Below are 6,266 nucleotides of genomic sequence, written 5' to 3' on the forward strand. Positions count from 1 at the left end.
GAAGAAGCGCGCATCGCGTGATAAGGATGAAATGTCCACGTCATCGGACAGTTGTATTGTATCCAATTTGTCAAAGATATTTGGCCCCGCTGAAGTGAAAGCGTCGCTCCCCTCCATCCATCGTCATAGCCCACATGACCCTCGTTGGCTATGGAATTGCTTTTCTCGTGCCGCCTACTTGGCCCCTTCTTCACCCTCCGATCAAAATCTAACGGATCACATTTCCCCCATACTTAAATGAAAAAACAAAATTTTGACCTTGACTTTTCACTTTTACCTTTTATTAAATATACACCACTTAATACTTATTATATATGAAACAAATTTTACTTATTATTTATCATGTACTTTTTTTGCAAACAAGAATATATTTTTTAAAAAAATGTGTATATCTTACATATTTATTACTTTAATTAAATTTAAATGATATTTTGAGCTGTGTGATTTTGATAGATATTTTTTATAATAAGGGATGGAGGAAGTATTTCGAAATATTCTTTTACTTATTTTTCCAATTTCTAAAATAAGATCAAAATTTTCAATTAAATACGAAAGAAGAAATTTTGTGAGAATTGAAATGTTTGAGAATCGGCGAGGCACCATGTTAGGAAATTAAATGAGTCCCATGTGGATATGTTCCCATTTCATAAATAAAGTGGCCCACGTACCTAGGTCAAAAAATTGAACGAAGCTACCATCTATTATTTTTGCGTGTCCCTATACTCAATTATTTCTTTTTCGTAATAAGTTTGATTATCTTCTGGTTAATTTATACATTAATTAAGACGAAGATTTTTTAAATGATTTTAAAGCTGCATATATACTTGTATTACTGGCTTATTGCTTTCGTGTTAGTTTTAAGAGTTGAAACATTTATTTAATTTTGATAGACTATGAAGTGTCAATACCTCCTAAAATCCCAAGCAGAACACGAGATATTTTGCTAGTACGAAAATTTAAAGGTTAGTTATAACGACCCTTTGAAGATAACGCACTGGTTACATCTTCAGATGCTTCTAGAGTCTTCCATTGATGAAGATTCATTTTTTTTCCTAATTAAATCCCTCATATTTTATTGTTTTATATATTTATTATTGGTTCTCTTTCAAGACTGTTAATCTTATTTTTCTGTTGAATGACCTGATCGTTATGTTTTTTTAAATTCGTTTGTATAATTTAATTTCTAAAACCATTGTTTCATGTGATGCTTGAAGTCTTGTTCACTATTGCCCGAAGATTGAACCTTAAGCAAACCTTACATATTTAATATATTGTTTGAGTCAGTTTGTTTTTATTCACAAATTCACTCAAAGGTTACAAGTTTGCATGTTATCATTTTGTGATTTGAAAACTTATGCTGCAACTTTTAAATAATACTCCTCCGGTCCTTAATATAAGACCCAATTGTTGAGTTGGTTTTGTTCCTAAATATAAGACCAATTTCTCATATTTATTAATTTTCTCTAAATTACTCGTATGGATACTCCCTCAACCATAATCAAGTAGAAGAAGGAGACGAGATATTAAGAAAGATGATTATAATATTTTAAGAAAAATATGTTACATGTTCAAATTAGTTAAATACAGTCGATCATATTATGACACGTATTAATTTGCTGTCGAATGAAGGTGTAAACCATTGGCAAGGTCCTTGATTTTTTTTTTCTTTTGATTTATATAACTAATAACAAGACAGGCTCGTGCATTATACATAAAGAATAAGAATTAGTGACAGGAGCAAATAATCCGTGGAGAATTCTCTGGTCTGAAAACAGTGTCTTAAGGAATAGTATATTATTTTTTTTCTCTTTAGATTTATTATAAACAAATATTTATTATTTTTTGTTGAGAATAAAACATTTTAATTAAATAGATTAAACAATGAACGTCGATTTAAAATAAATTCTAGAAATAAAAAGAACAGGGACCGCGGGAAGTTTCTCTAAACAGTAAGCCAGCTCTGACTTAGTAAATCCAATCAATCAACACTGTATTTTTAATAAACGAACAAAATATTCATATAATTTATGTCAATTCTTCAAATAAGTTGCTTAATTTTTTTTAGAAAAAGGAAGTTTGACTTTTCCCGTTAAAATAAGATGGATGGTAGTTTCAAGCGTAATCAAATGAATAAAATTAGTGACGAAACTTGGAAATGCAAGTGGGGGGAGGCAAATCCAGAAAGGTATGTGGAAAACGTGATGGAAGGGAGGAAATAGCAATAATTGATGCCATCCAAGACATTCGAAGCACTCATTTTGGATATTCCTCTTCCCATTGGATCGAACCATCAAATCAAATCAACCCAACCAGTTCTTTCCATTTATTTTTTTAATAACAAGCTATTCTAGTCACAACACCGTCCGACATAGTTTAATGAGGTTGCGTTCTCCGACTTGGTATTGACGTATTTATATGCATATGGGTGTTTAAATTGTATAAAATTAAAAAAAATGCTTTTTTTTTAAACTAAATGATTAATTTTTTTATACGAGAAAAAGTTGGAGTTACTGCTATTTATGAGAAAACAATAGAAAACCAATTGAGATGCTTTGCTCACATGTAAAGAAGACCTTAGGAAGCTCCGATGAGAAGAGTTAATCAAACAATATGAAGTCCTCTAAAAAAGAGTAAAGGAAGACGAAGACAACACTTAATGAAGTCATTGAATGAGATATTTCAATTAATAATATATCCAAAGATTTGACTTTGGATAGGGCTCAATGGCATTGTGCAATCCATGTAGCTAACCCCGCTTAATGAGCTAAAGCTTTGTTGTTGTTGTTGTTTATTAATTTCTTTATAAATAAGAGTCTAATTCATTTTCCCATTAACTAAAAGATAATGCATATAAATAATAATGTATCTTTCTATTTTTTTTAAAATGCAGATAACCTCTTAAGTTTTGAGGTTGTTTGTTAGTTTTTATGCTTTTAAGGTATGTGTAGATAAACTTATTTTCATATAATGTTTCATTGGTTTTCGGAGTCCATTTAACAGTGATGAAATTACCTACATACATTTAAAAGTTGAGAACTCCTATTACCAAATATTAAAAATTTATTTGCACACACAAATATATCTTAAAAGTTTAAGAAATATCATTAAAAAATATAAACACATCCGACATAATTTAGCCTTTTAAAAAAATGTTAATTTGAACGTATGTGCGATTTTTCAATTATATTTTCAAAAAAAATATATTACTATGCCCACAAACAACTTTTATCTTTTTGGCCAAACATCTAACCAACTGAAAATTAGCATAAATGGCAGGCTTAAGTAATCAAATTTTTACCCCATATACAAATTAGCCTAAATGACAACTAGTGATGTATCTGTCATGTAATAATTGACATTGCGTGTGTATGTACTATATAGTATTTTACGTTCAAGACATTATGTAAATGTGATCATAATTGACAGATGTCATTTGTAGAAATGTCAGACACTTCTTGGAAAAAGAGGTCATATTCTTTTTTTTGAATGATTGAATGAAAAAGTCATGTTCTATATTCTATATATGCTTACATCAACGAAATGCGTGAAAAGAAAAATGAGCTTTATGCATTGGTAGAATCTTTGGATATGGAATGGCATGATAAAATGTTAGTATTTGATTTGTTAGTAATTCAGCAAATCTTTGACCAATTTCTATAAATGATTAGCGATTAATTTGATCTGTTTATGTTAGCTTCTTTATTAAGACTCATAACCTGCACACACATTTCCTTATTAACTCCGTGCGTGTTTTTTAATTATCATGTTAATATTTTTTAATTAATTTTTCCCATTCTCTCCTCTTATATCTGTTTTCTAAAAGAATTTTCAATCCTAGTTATTAATTTTCTTAAAAAAGGTAAGCTTGTTATAAAAAATTTCGCTTTGCTCTCCTCCATTTCTTTCCAGCCAACATGCACGGGGTGAGGGGGCAGCAAAATCTATAATCATCACAAAAAGCCATAATTTATATTCCCTTTTTAAAACACTACCCGATTCTTAATATAAAAGTTAGTTAATTAACTAATTTGGATAGATTAGGAAAACTAGTTAAGTTAGTTATTTGTAATAAATAGATATTGTCTTTCCTAAAATATCCTTACTAATCAAGTGTATTGGCTAGTACTATTATTATTACAAAGACTATCTTAAAAAAATGAATAAATATGAAAAATAAAGTGAACTAGAATCTTATATCTAGGACCAAAATAAAATTCAAAGGAGGTCTTATATTAAGAATCGGAGATAATAAAATGGTAAACATACATTTGTATTTATTTCTTTATATAGTTTGTCATGTATGATAATTTAAAATGTGGTCCGAGCATTAATTTTCTCAAAAGATTACTTACCGTGTTTAACTTTTTCAAATTGGCGAGAACCGTGTTTAATTTTAATTGCATAGAATAAGTTGACTCGGTATATGTTCTTATAGTCATTTTCTTAAGGCTCTTAATGATTTCTCTTCACCCCATCGTTAAAAAATACGACTAGATTTCTAAATCGAAGCATAATTATTGTCCAATTTCTCCAAATTGCTGAATAATTCTCAATTTCTTTTGCCATCGAACAATTCTCAATTGAATTATATATCTATTATATATATTTTTGCCAAATATATCTCTTATATATCAATGAGAGATTTTGATGATAGTAAATATACAAGAAATTAATATAAATCATACCTTTATAAATCATAAAACTAAACTAAATTTCACCAAAAAAATTTAAACTAAAATGTAAGCAGAATAAATTTTATTAAGAAGGATAGACACGTTATCTCAAATAATGCTCTTAATTACGTTGATTAAAAGTATAAAAATCTGTAGAGTAATCATAATAACTCTTTACTGTGTATCTTTATTTTGTGATCTATAGATATTGGAAGAAGTTAAAATAATGGTAGGACTTACATTGATAGATGAATCTTATCTTAATTTTTATCTTTTTAATTATACTTCTTAATAATTAATCACTGAAATGGATTTTATTTTTTTAATTTTATTATTGTCTAATATTTCTTCCTATCTTTTTATAAGAGACAAATAGCCAAATCTAAATACATAATTAAAATTATTTAAATGCATTATTTTTGCATAAATTATTTCTAAAAGATACTTTTGTTTATGGAGCTGAATCATGAATTTTAATAATTGATCTTATTAGACGTCCCATTTTTAATGAGGCATAAAACAGAGAATACTAATAAATATTTAAAATAAATAATTAAAGTTTCTTAATAAATTAAAGTAATAATCCCCCAGAAAATTTTCTTATAGAAACAACTGGAGGGGGTTCTGTTGAATCGGCGAGTTACCGAGTTGGCAGCGAACCGGACCATTTCTAATTTTTTCACCAAAAATTCGACCTATTCAAATTTGGTAAAAAGTATGCGTTACTAAATTTCTTTTGGGAAAATTTCACTGTATGACCGTAGAAGACAATTAATTTCAAAGAGCCTCCAAAACTTTTTGAAACTTCACTGCAGGACCAAGGGGCAAACTGATATTAATTCCACAAAGAAAATGACGCTATTGCCCCTCATAATACTTATTGCAGGGTGACATGTAAATGGACTAATTTCAGTTGTAAATAAAGGTATGTATGTTGCAAATTGACTAATCTCATTTGCAAATGAACTCTCTCACACTTATTCACTTACAGGCACCTTTTTCAGATGAATGAGGTGATATGTAAATGGACTAATTCTAATTGTAAATAAATGTATGTATGTTGCAAATTGACTAATTCCACTTGCAAATGGGTGCTCCCACACTTGTTCACTCACGGAGACCTTTTTCAGGTGAAGGAAGTGACATGTAAATGGACTAATTCCAGTTGTAAATAAATATATATGTTGCAAATTGTCTAGTCCCACTTGCAAATGGGCTGTCCCACACTTGTTCACCCAGACACATTCTTCAGGTGAAGAAGGTAATATGTAAATGGACTAATTTTAATTGTAAATATATCTATACATGTTGTAAATTATCTAACCTCACTTGCAAATGGGTTCTCCCATACTTGTTCACATGAGGGGTAATAGGGTCATTTTCTTTGTGGAATTAATATCAGTTTGCCCCTTGGTCCTGCAGTGAAATTTCAGAAAGTTTTGGAGGCTTTTTGAAATTAATTATCTTCTGCGGTCCTACAGTGAAATTTCCCCATTTCTTTTTATGGCGAAAGACCGTCTGCAAAATTTAATTTAAACGAGGGTTTTCCACATTTTTTTCTTCCCTTTATAGCTTGCATTTTTGTGATTATTA

The sequence above is a fragment of the Neltuma alba genome, unplaced genomic scaffold, assembly GCF_004799145.2.
Source record: "Neltuma alba isolate B1F8T4 unplaced genomic scaffold, ASM479914v2 tig00002866_pilon, whole genome shotgun sequence".
In the NCBI taxonomy this organism is placed as follows: domain Eukaryota; kingdom Viridiplantae; phylum Streptophyta; class Magnoliopsida; order Fabales; family Fabaceae; genus Neltuma; species Neltuma alba.